This window comes from Pleurodeles waltl, chromosome 4_1, assembly GCF_031143425.1.
Source record: "Pleurodeles waltl isolate 20211129_DDA chromosome 4_1, aPleWal1.hap1.20221129, whole genome shotgun sequence".
NCBI classification, from domain to species: Eukaryota; Metazoa; Chordata; class Amphibia; order Caudata; family Salamandridae; genus Pleurodeles; species Pleurodeles waltl.
In genome coordinates, this window is record NC_090442.1 from 674,408,280 (window position 1) to 674,433,897 (window position 25,618).

A 25,618-nucleotide genomic window follows, 5' to 3' on the forward strand; every position below is an offset into this window, starting at 1 on the left:
TACCATGTTTTTGTTAATTTAAGCCCTCTGCGAGCAGGTATATTTAAGTAACAGCAGTAATAAGAAATGCCTCTTTTCGGGTTGACCCTCAGGGTAGACAGAGGCAAATTAACCCCAACCATGGCGATTGAGGTAATTTGCCACTCGTGTCCTGGGGCCCATTCTACTGTGACACAGCAAACAGGATCAAATTAAACCCTTTCTGCACTTGAATCTCAGTCTAGTGAGGACGACCAGTCACGTGCTCATCAGGGAGATAGCCTGGTGCTCAAGAGCTCAGAACTCGATAGTCACCCCACAGAAGATGTCCAGTGCTTCCTTTACTGGAAAAGAAAGTCCTTTTAATATCACTGACGAACTGGGAACTGTACAGTTAAATGGTTACGAGACACAGGATTTCAGAATGTTGCATTTGATAGCGAGGCTCTGCAACCTCTTCCCTTCATTGTAATTGGACTCTTATCCCACTATTGCCAGCATTTTCACTTTTGCCGTCTCTGCCCATGTGTAAGTCTTAATCTTCCAGGTGGTACCTCAGTGGCAAACTTTCTGGATGTTGTCAAAAGACTGACTTGGATAGATGAGTCTTTATGGCAGCAGCCAGCTCAGTAATTGCAGCTCTTGAAATCTGCTGTGGGTAGGCACTCGGTATGGGTAGTTACGGCCTCCAGGCTGCATGTTCTGACAGTGATCTACTGGCCAGTTGCTGGCTCCCCACTCAGTGTTGGCACAGACCTTCACTCTTCATCAGCAGTGGTAGCACCAGATGACTGAACCTGCTGTGTTTTAATACACTTCTGGCATACACTTAATGCAGCTCACACCAGGAACTGAGCAGTCAGGTGCAGAAGATGCTTTCACAGAATGTGACCTCTCCTGTCACACCCTGGGGTGGACGATCTTTATCTGGGGTTGCAATCACAAGAAAATACATGGACCTCTCCTGCACATTCTATCCTCCTGCTGGGCCAGGCACAATCCTTCCCTCTCTCAGCAGGCAGGTGTTTAGACTGATCAGGCTGACACTTGACTTCTCCAGCAGAAACTGTTGACTTCAGGTGATGTCTTCTCACCACTTGGAGACTGGTTGTCAGGCAGATGCCATTCCTGGTTATACAGCAGGTATTCAAGTATTCTACGGAGCGCTTCCTTCCTTGTTCAAGAATAACTTGTGAATGAGGAGTGGTTTGGATCTCACTTTTATATACATTTCCAGACAGGGAATGTCAATCCACTGTCTCAAGCTTCAGAAACTGTTTAGTTGGTTCCCTTTCAACTGTGCTTCTCAGGCTCCTTTCCGAACACAGCCTATCTATAAAGTGAATCTCCTCGCAGAGCACGTGGGCTGGCTTCAAGCAAAAGCACCCACAATGCTGTGCGAGTTTCCTGCACCCAGCTGCCATCAGCCTTCATGAAGGAGTAATGAGAGACCGACAAAATGGCAGGTGTGGCCAAGAAACTTCCTAACCTTGAACAAATTTGCTGTCCCTCCTTTTCATTCCTACCATATACCAAATTGCAGTGCCCAGGAACAGCTAATTAACAGCCTCTTGCAAACAGTTTTCATGAATTTTATAAAGGCAGCCCTGTCTCCATTCTTCTCACTTTAGTGTCTGGCTCTCCACCTCCCAGCCACAGAAATGTAGATACTACACTGTCACTCTCTGGGTGAGCTATCTCGTCCTCCATTGTGTGCCATGCTATAACTGTAGAGAAACTATTTTTCAACCCTCCTCAGAGTGACGCAAAGAAAACACAAACACCAGGCAAGGCTCCGGAACAGATGAAATGCTTTCATGAGGTACCAAGGTTTATTGGCAGGCCAAGGCAGAAGGCAGACGCACATCCCAGTGTAACGTCTTACAAGCTGGCATCTTCTGCCCTGAAGCATATAAGTCAGGCATTTATATATGTTAATAAGTGCTGTCACTGCACAACCCCAAAAGGGGACACAGTCCAAACATGGGCACGCACATACAAAAGAAATGCTACACATACAAAACTAGAAGTCCATAGTGTAAAAATATACAGAATGCAGTGTGAGCATGAGCACGTGAACAGACAACAGGTGGTCCCTAAAGAAATGGGGGCTGGGTTGCTGGCTTAACTTAAAGTGTGAGACCGAGCTAAACTTAACAACGTGGCTTGGAGAGGTTTGTTTGTACAACTGGCATAGGTGTCAGAGAGGTCAGTAGGGAAGTCTTACTGGGATTCAGATAAGGGTAAAGAGAGTTGGAACTAACGTATAATATCTATAGGTACATACATGTGAATATATATTTTTCCCAACAATATCTCCTTTTTGATAGTAATATCATACTTGATTGCAAAAATATATATATACAGTGCAGAAATATAGTGTTAACGTATCAAAAATACATGTCTTTGGATGGCATTACACATTTTGTTCAGATGAAACACAACTATTGTCATCTAGATATACATCCATGAGGTATTCATTATTTAAACATAGACTAAATGATATGCTAGTATTTAATCTAAACATTCATGTTTCATGGGTCTATAGCCATTAAATCAAACATTTCTTTGTGTGCTTCCTCTACATCTTGTTGTATTGTAAGATATCTGAGGGCTATCTCCTGCTCTGTAGGATGTAGGACTTTAACAGCAGAAAATGAATAGATGTTCTTACTACAGAACTGCTGGAGCATGGAGCAACAGCACTGGAGGCAACACAAAAGTACCACTATTGTTATAAAGATACCGAATAGCGCTAGAACTAAGCTCTTCAGCCATCCTGTTGGTAACCATGACCAAAGCCAGGACCAATCATCAGAATCAGACATTTTCTCTGCTCCATGAAATATTCTAACTGCTTTTTTAATTTGGGTGACATCCCTTGCTATGTTTCCACTTTTATTTAAAAAATAACAGCAAGAGGAATTCAACAAAACGCACAGTCCTCCTTGTTGTAGTGTCAGGAGGTCAAGGGCAATTCTATGTTGGATAGTCATGGCAGCCACTGAATTAATTTCCACCTGCAACTCTTGAAGTGCATCTCTTGTTGCATTGAATGCTATGGCTAGCTCAGCAGACATGTTAACAAGGGCCAATTCCAAATCATATACGTCATATCCAGGGATCAATATACGCATTAGCTCAAAAAATAGACCTTGTCTAGCCTCCAGAATAGGTGTATGTATATCACTTTGATACCTATGAGCAAAACTCCCCAGGTTTAATGGCTCATGCGCTGCAATATGCGGTACAACTGAAATGTTTGGTGTTAGATGAGAAATAGCACACATGCCTTCCCAATGCCGCAGAAGCACCTTGTAAGCCTTAGTTCCACAAATGAAATACATACTGCCCTGTAACTGTGTGTCCAATGTGTGATATTTACTGAGAGGAAGGCCTACCCCCTCAGGGAAAGAGTTCTGAAATTGGTCACACCATTTATAATCAATCCATGCAGAGTTTATAAAAGTAACATTTGCCCACGACGCCATGTAAGAGCAGCGAGCTGACCATAAAGGATATTCTAATATTTTAGAAATCACACTTGATGCCCTAGTATCATAATTTTCTTGTTCAATTAGTGGATCATATAGAAGACCATCAGGTGTTATCAACAGTGTTTCTCCAAGAATAGTGATGTTCCAGTAATGTAAAGTGTACGTAACTTTCTTTCCTTGCCTCTTAGTTGTCCAGATCCTACTTATTAACTGTCTGTCCTTTAAATTCCAATTACCCGTGGTATCATCAAATTCTAATATGTTAGGACACTTGCTACTTGCGAGGTATCCTAAGTATCGGGAATCTGGGTTACATCCTGAAACTTGATGCTTTATACATACAGGAAAAGCACTGTCCTCTGCATTTTTCTCTCTCATAGGTGACACTGGGTATTCAGCTTGAATATTGGGCAGTATGGTACAACGTGGGTACCATCCAATCCTTCCTTCTCCACAGTCCCAAGTTACATTTGGTATAAGGCATCCTTTTCCTTGTGCATAACTCTGTATAGGCACAGGTGTCCCATGTAAGCCAATGGGGTCATTGGGGTTTCTGGATAATTCTCTTCACATCCAGCAGTTTTCAAGACCTAAGACTTGGGCTACTTTCTCATGTACCGCAATGAGGGGATGGTCAGCTGTTTGTCTAAATACTGTTAGTACATACAAAATTAAGGTACTAAAAAATATTATTTGTACTATGCAATGCATTTTTTTTTTTTTTTCAAAAGTTATAGAAATAGATATGAAGTCTGTTCAGTAAGGCAATGGCACGCAGTGTTCTGTCCTCGTCTTCCGCTACTAGTCTGCAGTAGTCTTGTTCAAGGGCGGTTTCACGGACCTGCCCTGCAGTGTCCTCTTCAGTCTATTTTTCTGCAGGTGTGACTATCACCTTTCTTCGAGACTACGTTGTGTGCTTCACTCAACTGCTTCAGTTGGTGTCACCTGACACTTGATGACGGACCCTCAGCGTGGCTCTTGGGAATGGTCTGGTCTGTCTCCCCTTTTTCTGGTATGCTGTGCTGCTCCACGGGTTGCATGTGCTCATCCGTTGTAGGCACGTCGGTCTTTGTTGTTGATGGTGCGAATCTGCACCTAGTGCTGTGAATCCACTCAGGACGTCCCTGTACCTTCACCGCCATCCGCGTTACCAGTAGCACAAGGTGTGGTCCAGTCCACCTAGAACTAAGAGAAACATCTTTTATTTTTCTCACCATGACTATGTCTCCAGCTTTAAAAGGATGTGTGGGCTCTGAGGACGGATGGGTCAAGGCTTCCTTCACCTGGAGATGGTGATGCCTCAAGACTGATGACAATTTTATAGCATAGTCAGAAATGTTTTCATCTGTCCACAGCAGTGCTGCTTGAGATGCTGGGAGAGGCAACCTCAACCCCACAGACATAGGCCTCATGGGCCTCATGGGACCTCATGGGGGGACAAAAGGGTTGTCCTAGATGGAGTTGCCCTTATGGCATGCAGCACTAAAGGCCATTTCAGGCCTGTTGCATCAGTTGTTTTTGCTAATCTATTTTTTATAGTGGAGTTCATCCTCTCCACCTGTCCTGAACTTTGGGGGTGGTAAGGGGTATGCAGTTTCCACTCTATTCCCAAACATTCACACATCTTTTGCACCACTGCAGCCACAAATTCACCCCCTCTGTCGCTATTAATGCCTTGGGGGACCCCAAATCGGAGTATGATATCTTTCATCAAGCATCGCACCACAGTTGCCGCATCATTCTTCTTTGTGGGAAACGCCTCCACCCATTTTGAAAATTGATCCACACACACCAGCAAATATTTCAATCCATTCACTGGGGGCATATAGGCAAAGTCTATTTGGACATTGGTAAATGGCCCCTGTGGTACTGGTAAGTGATCATGTGTAGCAGGGGACCGGCCTTTAGTATGCAGGGCACAGACAAGACATTGGGAGCAGAATTGTGCAGTGAATGCTGTTATCCCTGGTGCAAACCATTCCTGTCTAATTAGCTCATTCATCCCCCCTTGTGCCATGTGAGTGGGTCCATGAGCAAGCCTTGCAAGGGGAAGGAACATACTACTTGGAGCCACAGGTCTCCCATCCTGGTGGACCCACAATCCCTCATCATTTTGCAAACACCCAGCATCAGTCCACACTCTTTCCTCAGCTAGTGCTGCAGACCATTGTGCTTCCTTTACATCAGCTAGTAACAACTGTCTCTGAATAAGCTGAATTTTAGGAATGCTTTTTGCCATTAGGGGCACCATTTGTATTGGCTGTAACATGCTTTCTCTTGCTGCTGTGTCAGCCGTGGCGTTTCCTCTGGCTATCTTGGTGTTAGCCCCTGTATGTGCCTCGCATTTTATGACTGCTATGCTGTTGGGTAGTAGTATTGCTTTTAACAAGTTCTTTACTGTAGGAAAGTACCATCTTGCCTGGCATGTTACCCCCATTTTTCACTGTATATATGTTGTTTTAGTTGTATGTGTCACTGGGACCCTGGTAACCCAGGGCCCCAGTGCTCATAAGTGTGCCTGAATGTGTTACCTGTGTAGTGACTAACTGTCTCACTGAGGCTCTGCTAATCAGAACCTCAGTGGTTATGCTCTCTCATTTCTTTCCAAATTGTCACTGACAGGCTAGTGACCATTTTTACCAATTTACATTGGCTTACTGGAACACCCTTATAATTCCCTAGTATATGGTACTGAGGTACCCAGGGTATTGGGGTTCCAGGAGATCCCTATGGGCTGCAGCATTTCTTTTGCCACCCATAGGGAGCTCTGACAATTCTTACACAGGCCTGCCACTGCAGCCTGAGTGAAATAACGTCCACGTTATTTCACAGCCATTTTACACTGCACTTAAGTAACTTATAAGTCACCTATATGTCTAACCTTTACCTGGTAAAGGTTGGGTGCAAAGTTACTTAGTGTGAGGGCACCCTGGCACTAGCCAAGGTGCCCCCACATTGTTCAGAGCCAATTCCCTGAACTTTGTGAGTGCGGGGACACCATTACACGCGTGCACTACATATAGGTCACCACCTATATGTAGCTTCACCATGGTAACTCCGAATATGGCCATGTAACATGTCTATGATCATGGAATTTTCCCCTCTATACCATCCTGGCATAGTTGGCACAATCCCATGATCCCAGTGGTCTGTAGCACAGACCCTGGTACTGCCAAACTGCCCTTCCTGGGGTTTCACTGCAGCTGCTGCTGCTGCCAACCCCTCAGACAGGCAGCTGCCCTCCTGGGGTCCAGCCAGGCCTGGCCCAGGATGGCAGAACAAAGAACTTCCTCTGAGAGAGGGTGTGACACCCTCTCCCTTTGGAAAATGGTGTGAAGGCAGGGGAGGAGTAGCCTCCCCCAGCCTCTGGAAATGCTTTGTTGGGCACAGATGTGCCCAATTCTGCATAAGCCAGTCTACACCGGTTCAGGGACCCCTTAGCCCCTGCTCTGGCGCGAAACTGGACAAAGGAAAGGGGAGTGACCACTCCCCTGACCTGCACCTCCCCTGGGAGGTGTCCAGAGCTCCTCCAGTGTGCTCCAGACCTCTGCCATCTTGGAAACAGAGGTGCTGCTGGCACACTGGACTGCTCTGAGTGGCCAGTGCCACCAGGTGACGTCAGAGACTCCTGCTGATAGGCTCCTTCAGGTGTTAGTAGCCTATCCTCTCTCCTAGGTAGCCAAACCCTCTTTTCTGGCTATTTAGGGTCTCTGTCTCTGGGGAAACTTTAGATAACGAATGCAAGAGCTCATCCGAGTTCCTCTGCATCTCCCTCTTCACCTTCTGATAAGGAAACGACTGCTGACCGCGCTGGAAGCCTGCAAACCTTGCAACATAGTAGCAAAGACGACTACTGCAACTCTGTAACGCTGATCCTGCCGCCTTCTCGACTGTTTTCCTGCTTGTGCATGCTGTGGGGGTAGCCTGCCTCCTCTCTGCACCAGAAGCTCCGAAGAAATCTCCCGTGGGTCGACGGAATCTTCCCCCTGCAACCGCAGGCACCAAAAAGCTGCATTACCGGTCCCTTGGGTCTCCTCTCAGCACGACGAGCGAGGTCCCTCGAATCCAGCGACGCTGTCCAAGTGACCCCCACAGTCACTCTTCAGCCCAAGTTTGGTGGAGGTAAGTCCTTGCCTCACCTCGCTGGGCTGCATTGCTGGGAACCGCGACTTTGCAGTTACTCCGGCCCCTGTGCACTTCCGGCGGAAATCCTTCGTGCACAGCCAAGCCTGGGTCCACGGCACTCTAACCTGCATTGCACGACTTTCTAAGTTGGTCTCCGGCGACGTGGGACTCCTTTGTGCAACTTCGGCGAGCACCGTTTCACGCATCCTCGTAGTGCCTGTTTCTGGCACTTCTCCGGGTGCTACCTGCTTCAGTGAGGGCTCTTTGTCTTGCTCGACGTCCCCTCTCTCTGCAGGTCCAATTTGCGACCTCCTGGTCCCTCCTGGGCCCCAGCAGCGTCCAAAAACGCCAAACGCACGATTTGCGTGTAGCAAGGCTTGTTGGCGTCCTTCCGGCGGGAAAACACTTCTGCACGACTCTCCAAGGCGAGAGGGATCCGTCCACCAAAGGGGAAGTCTCTAGCCCTTTTCGTTCCTGCAGAAACCTCAGCTTCTTCTGTCCAGTCGAAGCTTCTTTGCACCCGCAGCTGGCATTTCCTGGGCATCTGCCCATCTCCGACTTGCTTGTGACTTTTGGACTTGGTCCCCTTGTTCCACAGGTACCCTAGATTGGAAATCCACAGTTGTTGCCTTGCTGGTTTGTGTCTTTCCTGCATTATTCCTCTAACACGACTCTTTTGTCCTTAGGGGAACTTTAGTGCACTTTGCACTCACTTTTCAGGGTCTTGGGGAGGGTTATTTTTCTAACTCTCACTATTTTCTAATAGTCCCAGCGACCCTCTACAAGGTCACATAGGTTTGGTGTCCATTCGTGGTTCGCATTCCACTTTTGGAGTATATGGTTTGTGTTGCCCCTATCCCTATGTTTCCCCATTGCATCCTATTGTAACTATACATTGTTTGCACTGTTTTCTAAGACTATACTGCATATTTTTGCTATTGTGTATATATATCTTGTGTATATTTCCTATCCTCTCACTGAGGGTACACTCTAAGATACTTTGGCATATTGTCATAAAAATAAAGTACCTTTATTTTTAGTATAACTGTGTATTGTGTTTTCTTATGACATTGTGCATATGACACTAAGTGGTACTGTAGTAGCTTCACACGTCTCCTAGTTCAGCCTAAGCTGCTCTGCTAAGCTACCATTATCTATCAGCCTAAGCTGCTAGACACCCTATACACTAATAAGGGATAACTGGGCCTGGTGCAAGGTGCAAGTACCCCTTGGTACTCACTACAAGCCAGTCCAGCCTCCTACATTGGTTGTGCAGTGGTGGGATAAGTGCTTGAGACTGCTTACCACTCTTGTCATTGTACTTTTCATAAGAGAAAAATATACAAAACAAGGTCAGTGTATATACACATAGCCAAAAAGTTTTGCATTTCCTCTTTTCACTCTTTTCTAAGTGCTGAAAAGTACTTCTAAACTTTCAAAAAGTTTAAAAAGTTTTTTTTCTGTCTTTCCAAAAAGTTCTGAAAACTTTTGTCTCTTTCTCTATCACTTTAACTCTCTCTAAAAAATGTCTGGCACAGGCCAAAGTGTTGATCTGTCCAAACTTGCATATGACAACCTTAGCTGGAAAAGAGCAAGGAGTCTCTGTATAGAGAGAGGTTTGAGTGTAGGGAAGAATCCTGCCTTGGAACTGTTAATTAACATGCTTAGAGAACAGGATAAGGCCATAGGTGCCCCATCTGTTGAAAAAGTACCTAATAGTTCCCAATCTGATTCAGGGACTCCCCCAGGAAAAGATTCAGGAAAGAAACTTCATAGCCTGCCCATTACTAGACAATCTAGCATAGATGGTAATGATGATGAGCCACACCATAGAAATAGTGTTGTCTCACATCATAGCAAAAGCATTTATTCTCACCATACTGGTAGTAATGTTTCTGTAAACCAAGCTGTTAAGTTGGCTTCTGTAAGGGACAGGTCTCCTTCTGTTCATTCCCATCATAGCTCTGTTTCTAGAAATGTCCCTCCCACCAACCCTGATGACAGAATGTTAGAGAGGGAGCTCAATAAGTTGAGGGATGAACAAACCAGACTGAAGCTTAAAAAGCAACAGCTGGATTTGGATAGACAGTCTTTTGAATTAGAGAAGGAAAGACAGAAGTTGGGTTTAGATACCCATGGTGGCAGCAGCAGTATTCCCCATAGTCATGCTGCAAAAGAGCATGATTCCAGGAATCTGCACAAGATAGTTCCCCCTTATAAGGAGGGGGATGACATTAACAAGTGGTTTGCTGCACTTGAGAGGGCCTGTGTTGTACAGGATGTCCCTCAAAGGCAGTGGGCTGCTATCCTATGGCTATCATTCAGTGGAAAAGGTAGGGATAGGCTCCTTACTGTAAAAGAAAATGATGCTAATAATTTCCAAGTTCTTAAGAATGCACTCCTGGATGGTTATGGCTTAACCACTGAACAGTACAGGATAAAGTTCAGAGAGACCAAAAAGGAGTCTTCACAAGACTGGGTTGATTTTATTGACCATTCAGTGAAGGCCTTGGAGGGGTGGTTACATGGCAGTAAAGTTACTGATTATGACAGCCTGTATAACTTAATCCTGAGAGAGCATATTCTTAATAATTGTGTGTCTGATTTGTTGCACCAGTACTTGGTGGACTCTGATCTGACCTCTCCCCAAGAATTGGGAAAGAAGGCAGACAAATGGGTCAGAACAAGAGTGAACAGAAAAGTTCATACAGGGGGTGACAAAGATGGCAACAAAAAGAAGGATGGTAAGTCTTCTGACAATGGTGGGGACAAATCTAAAAATGAGTCTTCATCAGGCCCACAAAAACACTCTGGTGGGTGTGGTGGGTCCAAATCCTCCTTTAATCAGAACAAGGAAAAGAAACCATGGTGCTATTTATGTAAAATAAAAGGCCATTGGACAACAGATCCCAGTTGTCCAAAGAAAGGCACCACAGCTCCTACCACTACAACCCCTACTGCTACACCTAGTGTCCCTACTAATAGCAGTGGTGGTGGGAGCAAACCTACTAATAGCCAATCCAAGGGAGTAGCTGGGCTCACTTTTGGTAATTTAGTTGGGGTTGGTCTGATTAGGGAGACCACAGAGGCTACTTTAGTCTCTGAAGGGGCTATTGATTTAGCCACTTTGGTTGCTTGCCCCCATAACTTGGAGAAGTACAAGCAACTAACCCTAATAAACGGTGTTGAGGTCCAGGCCTACAGGGACACAGGTGCCAGTGTCACAATGGTGATTGAGAAACTGGTGCACCCTGAACAACACATACTTGGACACCAGTACCAAGTAACCGATGCTCACAACATAACACAAAGCCACCCCATGGCTGTTGTAAATCTCAACTGGGGGGGGGGTAACTGGCCCAAAGAAAGTTGTGGTAGCTTCAGATTTACCTGTAGACTGTCTATTAGGGAATGATTTGGAGACATCAGCTTGGTCAGATGTGGAGTTGGAGGCCCATGCAGCAATGCTGGGCATTCCAGGGCATATTTTTGCTTTGACAAGGGCTCAGGCCAAAAAGCAAAAAGGACAGGGAAGCTTGGATCCTGGAACAATGGACCAAGTGCTCCCTAAAGCTAGGGCTAGTAGAAGCAAACCACTTCCTACTATCCCTCCCTCTACAGTGGATTCTACTTCTGAGGAAGAAGAATTCCCTCCCTGTGCAGAACCTACACCAGAGGAGCTGGAAGCAGACACTGCTGAGCTTTTGGGTGAAGGGGGGCCTGCCAGAGAGGAGCTGAGTGTGGCACAGCAAACCTGTCCCACATTAGAGGGTCTCAGACAGCAAGCTGTCAAACAGGCTAATGGGGATGTCTGTGACTCTCACAGAGTTTACTGGGAGGACAACCTCTTGTACACTGAGCATAGGGATCCTAAACCTGGAGCTGCCAGGAGACTAGTGATTCCTCAGGAGTACAGAAAGTTCCTCCTAACACTGGCACATGACATTCCCTTAGCTGGGCATCTAGGACAAATGAAAACTTGGGACAGACTTGTTCCCCTGTTTCATTGGCCTAGGATGTCTGAGGACACAAAAGAATTTTGCAAGTCCTGTGAAACCTGTCAAGCCAGTGGCAAGACAGGTGGCACTCCAAAGGCACCCCTTATCCCACTGCCTGTGGTTGGGGTTCCCTTTGAGAGGGTAGGTGTTGACATAGTTGGCCCCCTTGACCCTCCTACTGCTTCAGGCAATAGGTTTATCTTGGTGGTAGTGGACCATGCCACAAGATATCCTGAAGCTATTCCTTTAAGGACCACTACAGCTCCTGCAGTGGCAAAGGCCCTCCTGGGAATATTTTCCAGAGTGGGCTTCCCAAAGGAAGTGGTATCAGACAGGGGAAGCAATTTCATGTCTGCATACTTAAAGGCCATGTGGAAGGAGTGTGGCGTAACGTACAAGTTCACAACACCCTATCATCCACAAACAAATGGACTGGTGGAGAGATTTAATAAAACTCTCAAAGGCATGATTATGGGTCTCCCTGAAAAACTCCGCAGGAGATGGGATATCCTTCTACCATGCCTCCTTTTTGCCTACAGGGAGGTACCCCAGAAAGGAGTGGGCTTCAGCCCCTTTGAACTTCTTTTTGGACACCCTGTTAGGGGTCCACTCACACTTGTAAAGGAGGGTTGGGAACAACCTTTAAAAGCTCCTAAGCAGGATATTGTGGACTATGTACTTGGCCTCAGATCAAGGATGGCTGAGTACATGAAAAAGGCCAGTAAAAACCTTCAGGCCAGCCAAGAGCTCCAGAAGCAATGGCATGATCAGAAGGCTGTTTTGGTTCAGTACCAACCAGGGCAGAAAGTGTGGGTCTTAGAGCCTGTGGCCCCAAGAGCACTCCAAGATAAATGGAGTGGTCCCCACACAATTGTTGAAAAGAAGGGTGAAGTCACCTACTTGGTTGACTTAGGCACTGCCAGGAGTCCCCTTAGGGTGCTCCATGTCAACCGCCTGAAACCCTACTATGACAGGGCTGATCTCACCCTGCTCATGGCAACAGATGAGGGACAGGAAGAAGACCGTGATCCTCTACCTGATCTCTTCTCTTCCACAGAACAAGATGCTCTTGTGGAAGGTGTAGTTTTGGCTGATTGACTTACTGCTGAGCAGAAAGATAATTGCATAAATCTCCTAGGACAATTTTCAGAACTCTTCTCTACTGTGCCAGGCACCACTTCTTGGTGTGAGCACACTATAGATACTGGAGACAGTTTACCTGTCAAAAGTAAGATCTATAGGCAGCCTGACCATGTCAGGGACTGCATAAAGCAAGAAGTTCAGAAAATGTTGGAACTAGGAGTGGTTGAGCACTCTGACAGTCCATGGGCTTCTCCTGTGGTACTGGTACCAAAACCCAATTCTAAAGATGGAAAGAAGGAAATGAGGTTTTGTGTAGACTATAGAGGTCTCAACTTGGTAACCAAAACTGATGCTCACCCTATACCCAGGGCAGATGAGCTCATAGATACACTGGCATCTGCCAAGTATCTAAGCACTTTTGATTTGACTGCAGGGTATTGGCAGATCAAATTGTCAGAAGATGCTAAACCTAAGACTGCATTTTCTACCATTGGAGGACATTACCAGTTTACTGTAATGCCTTTTGGTTTGAAAAATGTACCTGCCACTTTTCAGAGGTTGGTGAACACAGTCCTGCAAGGGCTGGAAGCTTTCAGTGCAGCATATTTGGACGATATAGCTGTCTTTAGCTCCAGCTGGGATGATCACCTGGTCCACCTATGGAAAGTTTTGGAGGCCCTGCAAAAGGCAGGCCTCACTATCAAGGCTTCAAAGTGCCAGATAGGGCAGGGTAAGGTGGTTTATCTGGGACACCTTGTTGGTGGGGAACAGATTGCACCACTTCAGGGGAAAATCCAAACTATTATTGATTGGGTTCCCCCTACCACTCAGACTCAGGTGAGAGCCTTCCTAGGCCTCACTGGGTATTACGGGAGGTTCATTAAGAACTATGGCTCCATTGCAGCCCCTCTTAATGACCTCACATCCAAGAAAATGCCTAAAAAGGTATTATGGACAGCAAACTGTCAGAAAGCTTTTGAGGAGCTGAAGCAGGCCATGTGCTCTGCACCTGTCCTGAAAAGCCCTTGTTACTCTAAAAAATTCTATGTCCAAACTGATGCATCTGAATTAGGAGTAGGGGCAGTCCTATCACAACTTAATTCTGAGGGCCAGGATCAACCTGTTGCTTTTATTAGTAGAAGGTTGACCCCTAGAGAAAAGCGCTGGTCTGCCATTGAGAGGGAGGCCTTTGCTGTGGTCTGGGCTCTGAAGAAGTTGAGGCCATACCTGTTTGGCACTCACTTCATTGTTCAGACAGACCACAAACCTCTACTTTGGCTAAAACAAATGAAAGGTGAAAATCCTAAATTGTTGAGGTGGTCCATATCCCTACAGGGAATGGACTATACAGTGGAACATAGACCTGGGAGTAGCCACTCCAATGCAGATGGACTCTCCAGATATTTCCATTTAGACAATGAAGACTCATCAGGTCATGGCTAGTCTTATTGTCCTTCGTTTGGGGGGGGGGGGTTGTGTAGGAAAGTACCATCTTGCCTGGCATGTTACCCCCATTTTTCACTGTATATATGTTGTTTTAGTTGTATGTGTCACTGGGACCCTGGTAACCCAGGGCCCCAGTGCTCATAAGTGTGCCTGAATGTGTTACCTGTGTAGTGACTAACTGTCTCACTGAGGCTCTGCTAATCAGAACCTCAGTGGTTATGCTCTCTCATTTCTTTCCAAATTGTCACTGACAGGCTAGTGACCATTTTTACCAATTTACATTGGCTTACTGGAACACCCTTATAATTCCCTAGTATATGGTACTGAGGTACCCAGGGTATTGGGGTTCCAGGAGATCCCTATGGGCTGCAGCATTTCTTTTGCCACCCATAAGGAGCTCTGACAATTCTTACACAGGCCTGCCACTGCAGCCTGAGTGAAATAACGTCCACGTTATTTCACAGCCATTTTACACTGCACTTAAGTAACTTATAAGTCACCTATATGTCTAACCTTTACCTGGTAAAGGTTGGGTGCAAAGTTACTTAGTGTGAGGGCACCCTGGCACTAGCCAAGGTGCCCCCACATTGTTCAGAGCCAATTCCCTGAACTTTGTGAGTGCGGGGACACCATTACACGCGTGCACTACATATAGGTCACCACCTATATGTAGCTTCACCATGGTAACTCCGAATATGGCCATGTAACATGTCTATGATCATGGAATTGCCCCCTCTATACCATCCTGGCATAGTTGGCACAATCCCATGATCCCAGTGGTCTGTAGCACAGACCCTGGTACTGCCAAACTGCCCTTCCTGGGGTTTCACTGCAGCTGCTGCCAACCCCTCAGACAGGCAGCTGCCCTCCTGGGGTCCAGCCAGGCCTGGCCCAGGATGGCAGAACAAAGAACTTCCTCTGAGAGAGGGTGTGACACCCTCTCCCTTTGGAAAATGGTGTGAAGGCAGGGGAGGAGTAGCCTCCCCCAGCCTCTGGAAATGCTTTGTTGGGCACAGATGTGCCCAATTCTGCATAAGCCAGTCTACACCGGTTCAGGGACCCCTTAGCCCCTGCTCTGGCGCGAAACTGGACAAAGGAAAGGGGAGTGACCACTCCCCTGACCTGCACCTCCCCTGGGAGGTGTCCAGAGCTCCTCCAGTGTGCTCCAGACCTCTGCCATCTTGGAAACAGAGGTGCTGCTGGCACACTGGACTGCTCTGAGTGGCCAGTGCCACCAGGTGACGTCAGAGACTCCTGCTGATAGGCTCCTTCAGGTGTTAGTAGCCTATCCTCTCTCCTAGGTAGCCAAACCCTCTTTTCTGGCTATTTAGGGTCTCTGTCTCTGGGGAAACTTTAGATAACGAATGCAAGAGCTCATCCGAGTTCCTCTGCATCTCCCTCTTCACCTTCTGATAAGGAAACGACTGCTGACCGCGCTGGAAGCCTGCAAACCTGCAACATAGTAGCAAAGACGACTACTGCAACTCTGTAACGCTGATCCTGCCGCCTTCTCGACTGTTTTCCTGCTTGTGCATGCTGTGGGGGTAGCCTGCCTCCTCTCTGCACCAGAAGCTCCGAAGAAATCTCCCGTGGGTCGACGGAATCTTCCCCCTGCAATCGCAGGCACCAAAAAGCTGCATTACCGGTCCCTTGGGTCTCCTCTCAGCACGACGAGCGAGGTCCCTCGAATCCAGCGACGCTGTCCAAGTGACCCCCACAGTCCAGTGACTCTTCAGCCCAAGTTTGGTGGAGGTAAGTCCTTGCCTCACCTCGCTGGGCTGCATTGCTGGGAACCGCGACTTTGCAGTTACTCCGGCCCCTGTGCACTTCCGGCGGAAATCCTTCGTGCACAGCCAAGCCTGGGTCCACGGCACTCTAACCTGCATTGCACGACTTTCTAAGTTGGTCTCCGGCGACGTGGGGCTCCTTTGTGCAACTTCAGCGAGCACCGTTTCACGCATCCTCGTAGTGCCTGTTTCTGGCACTTCTCCGGGTGCTACCTGCTTCAGTGAGGGCTCTTTGTCTTGCTCGACGTCCCCTCTCTCTGCAGGTCCAATTTGCGACCTCCTGGTCCCTCCTGGGCCCCAGCAGCGTCCAAAAACGCCAAACGCATGATTTGCGTGTAGCAAGGCTTGTTGGCGTCCTTCCGGCGGGAAAACACTTCTGCACGACTCTCCAAGGCGAGAGGGATCCGTCCACCAAAGGGGAAGTCTCTAGCCCTTTTCGTTCCTGCAGAAACCTCAGCTTCTTCTGTCCAGTCGAAGCTTCTTTGCACCCGCAGCTGGCATTTCCTGGGCATCTGCCCATCTCCGACTTGCTTGTGACTTTTGGACTTGGTCCCCTTGTTCCACAGGTACCCTAGATTGGAAATCCACAGTTGTTGCATTGCTGGTTTGTGTCTTTCCTGCATTATTCCTCTAACACGACTCTTTTGTCCTTAGGGGAACTTTAGTGCACTTTGCACTCACTTTTCAGGGTCTTGGGGAGGGTTATTTTTCTAACTCTCACTATTTTCTAATAGTCCCAGCGACCCTCTACAAGGTCACATAGGTTTGGGGTCCATTCGTGGTTCGCATTCCACTTTTGGAGTATATGGTTTGTGTTGCCCCTATCCCTATGTTTCCCCATTGCATCCTATTGTAACTATACATTGTTTGCACTGTTTTCTAAGACTATACTGCATATTTTTGCTATTGTGTATATATATCTTGTGTATATTTCCTATCCTCTCACTGAGGGTACACTCTAAGATACTTTGGCATATTGTCATAAAAATAAAGTACCTTTATTTTTAGTATAACTGTGTATTGTGTTTTCTTATGACATTGTGCATATGACACTAAGTGGTACTGTAGTAGCTTCACACGTCTCCTAGTTCAGCCTAAGCTGCTCTGCTAAGCTACCATTATCTATCAGCCTAAGCTGCTAGACACCCTATACACTAATAAGGGATAACTGGGCCTGGTGCAAGGTGCAAGTACCCCTTGGTACTCACTACAAGCCAGTCCAGCCTCCTACATTTACTAAAAGGCCATTTTGGATGGGGCGCCCTGCTGCTGTTATGAAACCACGATACTGCCACAGCTGGCCAAAATCGTGGACAACTCCAAAGGCATAACGTGAGTCAGTATAAATGTTAACACTTTTCCCATCGGCTAGGATGCATGCTCTTGTTACAGCATACAGCTCAGCTTGCTGGGCAGATGTGCCAGGGGGCAGAGCTGCACTTTCAATTATGGTGTCTACTGTTGTTATCGCATACCCTGCTCTGTAATCGGTGTCTGTTAGTCTACTGGAGGAACCATCAGTGTACCACTCATAGTCTGCCTTTTCTAGAGGTGTCTGTTGTAAATCTGGTCTGGGTGTGGTGCATGTTTCTACAACCTCAACACAATCATGGTCGGGGGTCTCATCAGAATCACCTATGGCAGGTAATAATGTTGCCAAATTAACAGGGGGGGGCATTTTTTAATGGTAATATTAGTGTTAGACAACAACGTGACCTCATAACCCGTGCGCCTGGCTGCCGAAAAATGCTGTGTTGCTGCTGATGACAACAACAACTGTACCGAATGTGGCACACAAACAATACAAGGGTAGTCCATCACAATGGGAGCCGACCTCTCTACCATCACAGCGGCTGCCGCCACTGCTCTCAAACAGGCTGGATGCCCAGTCACTGCCAAAGGCAAAGTCACAGAGTAATACGCCACAGGTCTTTTTCCAGAGCCATGCTGCTGTGTCAGTTCACCATTTGCAATGCCGTCTTGCTCTGACACATAGAGATGGAAGGGTAGTTTGTAATCAGGGAGCCCCAATGCTGGCACAGTACACAATGTCCCTTTCAGTTTCTTGAAACATTCTGCAAGTTCATTAGTCCATACAATGTTGTTGGGTGCATCCTGTAGTGTGCATTTCCTCAAGAATGCATCATAGGATCTGTACTCAGGGATCCACTGGCGGCAGTAGTTCATTATCCCCAGGAAGGACATCATTCCTTTCTTGGTGGACGGTGCCTGCATGCTTTGAATCATTTTTATTCTGTTAGGTGATATGCAGCGCGTACCTTTGGATACCACATAACCAAGGTAAGTCACCTCTTTTTGGCAGCACTGAAATTTTGACAATGAGGCTTTGTGTCCTCTCTTCTGGAGGTGGTTCAGCAGAGCTACAGTGTCTTTTTCACAAGCCTCTAGTGATGGGGATGCCACAAGCAGATCATCAGCGTACTGCAAGATGTCACTGTTGCCTTCTAGGTGTAGGCTGTCCAGGTCTCTCTTTACTGCCTGTGCATACACCGTGGGACTCTCTGTGAATCCTTGGGCCAGTCTTGTGAAAGTGTACTGGGTATCTTTTATTGTGAAGGCAAAGAGGTACTCACTCTCTGGATGGACTCTAATACTAAAAAACGCACTTGAGAGATCTATAACTGAGAAGAACTCTGCTTCAGCAGGTATAGAAGATAATATAGTATTGGTGTCAGGCACAACAGGTGCTAAGGGAACCACAATGTTGTTTATCTGGCGTAAATCCTGTATGAATCTATACTGCCCAGTGTTGCCCTTGGGCAACGGAATTATTGGACTGTTACAGGGGCTAGTGGTCTTTTTAATGATACCCTGTTGTAAAAGGGACTCAATCACAGGTTTTATTCCCTCCTCTGCCTGAGGTGACAGTCTGTACTGACGCACATAAGGTAGTTCTGCATTTTCCTTAAGCTTCACTTTATGGGGAGGGCATGTTTTTAACAATCCTGCCTCATTTTTGTGTTTTGCCCAAACCTCTGAGTTCACTTGTTCTAGGAGCTTGTTTTTTGTCAGCTGTAAAGCCATATTTCCTTCAATCTTGTCAAAAACTGCAGTCCTGTCATTTCTGAGCATACACAACGTCCAACACCATTCTTCTCCATCTCCCAACACAGACACAACTCCCAAAGGAAATGTAAAGTCCTTAGTTCTTGGTAAGACCCGGAGACGTTGGACCATGGGGCCCAAATCTTTAGGGTAAAATCCTGGTGCTACAGCTATGGACACATGTGGTTCTGAAGCTGGTACTTGAAATAACCTCTCTTCCTGTGATCCTAGCTTAATGCTGACAGCACAACCCTCTTTCCCTACATACAATGTGTCTTCATGCAACTCCGTTGTCCAGTACAAATATTTGTCTGCCATGTAGGCGTACCATTCAGGCACTGGGCCTGTAAAAAATGCTGCAGTACAGTGTCTTGGCCCAGGTACTAATGCCAACTGTACTAACTTGGTCATCAAGTCAATCTCAATGTCAGTGCTGTATTTAAACAATTCTTGAAACATGTCATTGTAGAAATCTCCCTGTAACAGGGTCCATTGGTATCGTGTTGGAGAGAGAGACAAAACTGGGTTTGGACATAGCATAGAGTCTGCACTCAATTTGCAAGCAGTAAGTGCTCTATTAGCCAATTCTAATCTGTCCTCAGGCACTTGTAAGTAAATCCCATTTTGTGAAAAATATAATGTTGCATGCAATTTACAGATGAGGTCTTTTCCCAGCAAATTGATGGGTGCATCTGGTGACAGGAGAAACTGATGGGTAGTTGTGAAATCCTCAACAGAAACTGGAAGGGGTTCTGATAACTCTTCATGCATCAGCATTCCATTTACAGCTACAGTAGTTACTGTTTTACCACTACTGGGACCCAATTTGGTTCTTACTGCAGAGATAGTTGCACCACTGTCTATTAGGAAATCAATTTCCTTACCTCCTACCTTAATTGGGAACATGTGATTCTCCTCAGGCGTGTCAGATACCTTCATCATAAAGCACTGTGTTCGACGGTTTTCTGTTGTTTGGGTCATCTCTCTCTCCACGTGGTCCTATGCTGATCCATGTCGCTCCTGAAAGGGATTCCTCAGGGAGTGCTGTGTTTGGTTGATGTCTCTAGGCATGGGTGGTGCTGATGGCTGGACCTTGTCCCTGTCAAACCTGTCATACCTGTTGTTTCTGTCTTTTCTCTCATACCGGTCATTTCTGTCATTTCTGTCTCTTCTACCTCTATAATTTTTACAGTTTCGGCCCCATTGCCCATACCTCAGGCAAACATAGCACTGATCCCTAGCTATGTCTCTTCTCTGGTATCCTTGTCCTTCATCCTGTCTTTTATGCGCCCCTTGATAGTACATTCCCTCTGGCTCCTCCTCTTGCTGTACTTGTTGCAACATCATCCCTTTGTCAGTTTTAGCTGAGTCCTTCTTTACTTTAAAAATACCATCCCTTTCCATAGTTGCCAGAAGTGTGCACAACTCTTGATATCCTTTAGCAGACCAGTCAGGGTGGCGTAGTTTACAACTATGGGCCACAGATGCTAATAATCCATTCATAAGGGTCTGAGTTGCCAATACTTTATATGCCTCTGTCGTGCGTGGTACATCTGCACTATTATCCCATGCTTCATTGAACCTTAGGATGTAATCAGCCACTGATTCCCCTGATTTCTGCAACGTGGCTGTTACTTGAGAAAAATCACCATGTTTTACTGCTAAGCCATTTATTGTGTCCCTGACAGACTCTAACCAATTAATCAATCTATTTTCTGTGACATCCATATTATTAGTCAGTATTGTCCAGTCCCTCTCCTGTGGAATTTGGAACGCACTCTTTACTAAAGACCATCTGCTACCATATCCTAGTTTTAGTAACATTTCTACGTCTCTGGGAAGGGGGGTATAAGCAATGCATATTTTATGGAGCCATTCATAATATTTCACACTGGCTGTGAATGGGTCTGGGGCATCCTTAGCCATTTGAGCTGCTTCCAAGGGGGTCCATGGTTTTAACATTGCTGTCCCTCCTAACACTATTTTTGGTGCAGTCATTTTAGCGTTTAATAGTACATCATCAGTATAGGAGTTCTCACCCTTTCCTTTTAGCGCCCGTGTGCAAGACTGTGTAAGTATCAGCCGTTCTCTGCTATCTAGCTTATCCTGGAGATTATGAATGGAGCGTTGTATTTTCTCCCTTTCTGTGTTCACTTCTTCCTGGAACCTGTCTGTCTCCCGCCTTAGGTGAGCTAACTGCCTGTGTTCCTCCTCATTGTTTTTTCCTTGTGCACTCATCCCTAAATCCTCCCTTAGACCAAAAGTGGAAGTTGGTACAGGGGTTTCAAAAGCAAGCGGTATGTCCCCCCCAAAGGACAGGTGTCTATTCAGGACTGGTGTTGTGGCACCACCTTCTCTGGCTCTAGTTGGCATGTCAGATACCCTAGTTAAATCACCCTCCAGGGAAATATGGAAATAAGGCACACAGGGCATGCCTTGTTTTGGACCTAGAACCTGCCTGTGTGTGTTATTTCTTTCACAATGTACATAGGGGCCTGAAAGTGATGGGTAAATTGAAGTTATTGGAGGAGGTGGAACTGGCCCTGCAGAATGGATGCTTTGATCCAATCTTAGGGGGCTGCTCTCATTGTTATTTGTACCTGTGTTCCATGAATTGAACTCACTATTCACATCCAATCTCTGTCTTTTCCTTTCTTCCTCTGTTAATAACGGTATCTCTTCCTCAGTTAATGTACTACTAGATATTTGCTCATTGTTCCCTCCTTCCCCCAATTTTACATAAAGGCCATGAGGCTTGGAGGTGATAAATAGTTTCTTCAATTTATTTATATCAATATACACCTGACGGTGAGTCCAAATACACAGCAGAGCAGCAGCCCTTCTCGAAGTAGTGGCATTTGGTATTGTTTTAACTCTGTCTACTTCAGCTGTTGTCAAACCACAGTGGTTACATAGTGACAAAAAATGCTGCTCTGTTTGCACATAGTTACTTAATTCCAAAAAACATTGGCTATATGTTGTGGGCCAATCCTTTGCTAGTTCTAGCTCCTTTTTATTATGTTTTTCGCATTCCCTGTTCACCATTGCCACTGTAGAACAGTCTCTGGACTCTGTGGAGACTATTTCCTGGTCTTTTCTTTTTGAAAGGAGAGCTTTCTTCTTAGCAATGGAAAGCCACTGCTGCAAGCAATCGCTTATGTAGTTTGAATCCCATGATGGGTCACCCCGTAATTCTATGGTTTCTGTCAATAGTTCAATATCCTCTACCTCAAGAGAACCAAATCTAGCCCACTTCCCGTTATTCCCTTTCCTAGTCCAAACTAGCGCGCACAAAGGTGTCACATATTCCAGACAATTTGTATCTTCTAGAACCTGGGCTGCAGGGCTATCTGGAGGTAATTTGAAACCTTTCTCTCCTGTCAACTGTTTAAACAACTTTTTAGTCTTTTTCAGCATTCTAGGGCTTACCACCATTACATTTCCTTTAGACTTGCCGCTGCCCATTGTGCTCTTCCCTCACAATTTTATAATCTGAAAAAATAAACAAAATGGTTGTATCCTGCAAAAAAAATTGTTAAACAGGGGAGAAAAATGTTATGCGTGGTGGATAGAGAGGGATAGAGAAACCAAGAGCTGTTGACAATTTAGAGGCACAACATAAAACAGTTTTTCTTGTCTATTGCAGTGCTGCACTACTTTACAAATAATTCAAAATCATTGCAATGAAACATAGTGACGCATTTACACTTAATCAACACATAATTCAAATACAGCCATTGATCAATGACAGACTATTTGTTTGCGCGCATTTAAAAATCATTTCCTGTGTTCCGGCGCCAGCCGATCAAATGCTTCCCAAGCTACACTCCAGGAGGGTTTCAAATAATTAATTAATTTATTTTCTCTCTGGGATTCCCGTTAAACGAAAACAAAATTCTCTTCTTTCTGTTCAGGATCTCCTGCGTGGAATTACAATTCGCCGTACGAATTTGCCACTATCATTTAACGCAATGATACGGATAACTTTGTTACTCCTCAGTCACCTATTTAAGAAAGAAATTATCTTCAGTCTGGCCAGGTTCTCCTGCGTGGAATTACAATTCGCCGCACGAATTTGCCACTATCATTTAATGTAATGATACGGGTAACTTAGTTACTCCTCAGTCACCTATTAAATAGCCAGCTATATTTTTATTTATATCAATCCCCAGTTTAACTCTTAGCTAAGCGTTGAAAGGCCACAACAACAGGCATTCAATTAACTTACCCGTGGTGGCATTTCACACGTCCCACTTCTGACGCCATTTGTTAGGAAACTATTTTTCAGCCCTCCTCAGAGTGACGCAAAGAAAACACAAACACCAGGCAAGGCTCCGGAACAGATGAAATGCTTTCATGAGGTACCAAGGTTTATTGGCAGGCCAAGGCAGAAGGCAGACGCACATCCCAGTGTAACGTCTTACAAGCTGGCATCTTCTGCCCTGAAGCATATAAGTCAGGCATTTATATATGTTAATAAGTGCTGTCACTGCACAACCCAAAAAGGGGACACAGTCCAAACATGGGCACGCACATACAAAAGAAATGCTACACATACAAAACTAGAAGTCCATAGTGTAAAAATATACAGAATGCAGTGTGAGCATGAGCACGTGAACAGACAACAGGTGGTCCCTAAAGAAATGGGGGCTGGGTTGCTGGCTGAACTTAAAGTGTGAGACCGAGCTAAACTTAACAACGTGGCTTGGAGAGGTTTGTTTGTACAACTGGCATAGGTGTCAGAGAGGTCAGTAGGGAAGTCTTACTGGGATTCAGATAAGGGTAAAGAGAGTTGGAACTAACGTATAATATCTATAGGTTCATACATGTGAATATATATTTTTCCCAACAATAACGAGGGGCTCCTAGAACTGACCCCACTGCTTTCAGTACTCAGAGTCCTACTACCACCTACAGGTGGGCGGTACACTCACGTGGAGTAGACGTGCACACAGGATGTCAGCGCAAGGTTCTGTGTTTTCCATAACAACAGAACTTTACACAAGAAGGGTCCACAGGCAACACTTCTCAATGATACAGATGAAAAATTCTGGTCATACTCAAAAATTCACAAACCACAGTACACTGCTGCTTTATGTTTACATGCAGGACAAGGACAGGAGTCCACGTTCAACTATAAAGGCAAACTTGGTGCACCCCTCAAGGTCATAGGACAGGTCCTGGACCTCTAGTAGTTAGGTTACAGGCCTAGCATTCTGTGCCCCTCCTAGATTAGCAGGATTCCAGGGCCAAATTAAAAGTATTGGTCCCAGGCTCACATGTAGTTGTGCACTCAAGGGAGTGGTAGACAGCCGTATACCAATGGAACATTCCTGGTCCAATATTATTCATGCTTTGTAAATAGCGAGTCATACCTCATTGGTGCTTTTTCTAAGCATTGTATGCAAGAGGTTTTAAAATTACCAAATTTATGGCACTCAATGTACATACCTCGAAATGGTTGAATATTGAGTTGGCCTTATCAGGGCTCGAAATTGTGACCTGCAAATCACTTCATATTTCAGTTGCAGTTGTTTAACTTAGTGAGTTTCTGCTGGCATAAAAGTCACTGGCCCACACAAGTGATATGCTAGGGGTGCAAGAGCCGTAATCAACTGCGTGTACAGTTTTGTCAGAATGCTTTTCCATCCATGTGAGTTTCACCAGAGAAATTTACTAAAAGGTAAAAAAAAAAAAAAAAAGAACACTTATCATTTGGGGGAAACAGTTAGATGGCCAGAGGTTGCAACACACTTTGCTCTAGTACGATAAAGCATTACGTTTGCATTTCTTCCTTGGGGCCCTATGTAATTTTGTTAAGATGTGGATTTATGATTTCTTTGATTTTGATCTTCAGTCAGGGGTCCCTGAGGAACTGATTGGTTCTTAACAAGTGAATATTCTGTGTCATAATCAACCTTGATGAGGGAGCAGAAAGAGGTTTACGAGGGATCGTTTGAGGTTGGCCTCTGCATTGCACTCGCCACAGTCTTTGCCTACACGGCAGTTGAGGGAACACTTTCACGACTCATTAACCGGTTTCGCCCAGGTACTAGAAAACCAAAAACATTAATCATAGCTGATGTGCAGGTTACAACTGTGTTTTGGAGCTGAAATCTAAGAGCCGACTAAATCATAGCCTTCCCGCCGCTAACTGCTAGCTGCGGATCCTGACTGAGCGGGCTGGCACCGCCTCGGGATGCTCAAGCAGCCTCCCGTGCCCTGCGGATTGTTTAACCATCACAACCGCCTCCTCCCTAGCACAGTCACAACAAACCCACTGCAAAGAAAATCCGCCCACGGGATTTGGACGCGTTTGTCTACTTATGTTTTTAAGTAAGGTGTACCGCATTTGACTCAGAATTCCGTAAGAATGTGCAGGATTTAAGTTTGTTTAGTTGGATGAGCGAATGCACGTACAAGCGGGAGGAACGGATAACGACAAGGATGCTGGTTTGTTGGGGTGACCCTTGACTCCAGGCCACCCCCTGTGTGCCCACTGCGTCAATTCTTGGAACGATCGGGCAGGCCTGAGATGTTGGGACCTGTGGCTGGGTAGCTGGTTGTACGCTTATCTTCACGCAGCCTCACGGGTTCTGACTGAACACTCGTAGATTCTCGCTTCAGCCATACAAAC

General features: G+C 45.9%; 1 protein-coding gene and 1 long non-coding RNA gene across 2 annotated transcripts in view; one reads left to right on the forward strand and one right to left on the reverse strand.

Moving 5' to 3' along the window:
- The window catches only part of USP6NL (USP6 N-terminal like), a 751,219-nt gene that overhangs the window by 392,788 nt on the left and 332,813 nt on the right, over positions 1-25,618 (forward strand). The window lies entirely within an intron of this gene.
- LOC138288051 (uncharacterized) lies at positions 1,774-23,809 on the reverse strand. The gene is made up of 2 exons (XR_011202318.1): positions 22,411-23,809; positions 1,774-4,661 (listed from the first exon to the last, which is right to left on the reverse strand). It is a non-coding gene; the product is annotated as an uncharacterized lncRNA (long non-coding RNA).